The sequence below is a fragment of the Pteropus alecto genome, unplaced genomic scaffold, assembly GCF_000325575.1.
Source record: "Pteropus alecto unplaced genomic scaffold, ASM32557v1 scaffold20, whole genome shotgun sequence".
NCBI lineage: Eukaryota > Metazoa > Chordata > Mammalia > Chiroptera > Pteropodidae > Pteropus > Pteropus alecto.
In genome coordinates this window covers 11,605,964-11,606,861 of record NW_006436298.1, presented here as the reverse complement: position 1 = coordinate 11,606,861, position 898 = coordinate 11,605,964, and positions in this window count along the sequence as shown.

Genomic DNA, 898 nt, shown 5'->3' with positions numbered 1-898 from the left:
AATTACATTCTCACAATGTCTCTGTGAGATATTTATTTCTCTCTTTTTTACAACTAGGGAGATAATCTCAGAGCGGTTAAGTTGTTGTCCAATTTCATATCGGTGATAATTGCTGGAACCAGGATTCTAGCCAAAGTCTTTCTGAATCTAACTGCATTGCATTTCCCACCATTTTCTTTCTGGTGTTTACAGAACACCCTGAGCAATAGCTGCAGCATCTCTGAAAAATCACTGTAGTCTCTCTAAGTAATTATTTTGAAGATTGAATCACTCATCTGCATGTGTTTCTAAGAGTGAAGATTATATTATTTTTCACTTATTTCTTACGTAGGCTCATATGGGCTGCATTCATTCATCCAATATTTGTTGAGTACCTGTTATGAGCCTGGTACTGTTCTAGAAACTGAGGATAAAGCAGTGAACAAAACAAATACCCCATCTCAAGGAGCTTGCATTCTGGTGTAGACAAAACACATAAAGAAGTATATAAGATCAGGTGATCCTGAGGCTTCCCCTTTAATTTAGATTATTGAAGAGGATTCAACCCTCACAGGCATTTGCTGGGGTACGCAGAGCCATGAAATTTCATTCATAGTTTGCCTAGACTTGACTCTGATAAAACTACTAATTGAGTCCAAACTCAGATCAAGGCCAGAGGCAAGGTAGAAATAAATGAGGTAACTATCTAAAATCAGTCAAGCTATAAGGAAAGCAAAATGAATTAAACATTCATTTATATTCAAAATGCCTTTTCTTCAGTTTTCTGGGATTTTAGAAAGAGTTTATCCCTCTCTTCCCCATCACTAACTTCTCTCCATACAAACAGAATTGTAGTCTTTGTAGAGTAGTAATTCTCAAAAGGTAGTCTACAGATATCTGGGATTCTCTTTTAAGAGGT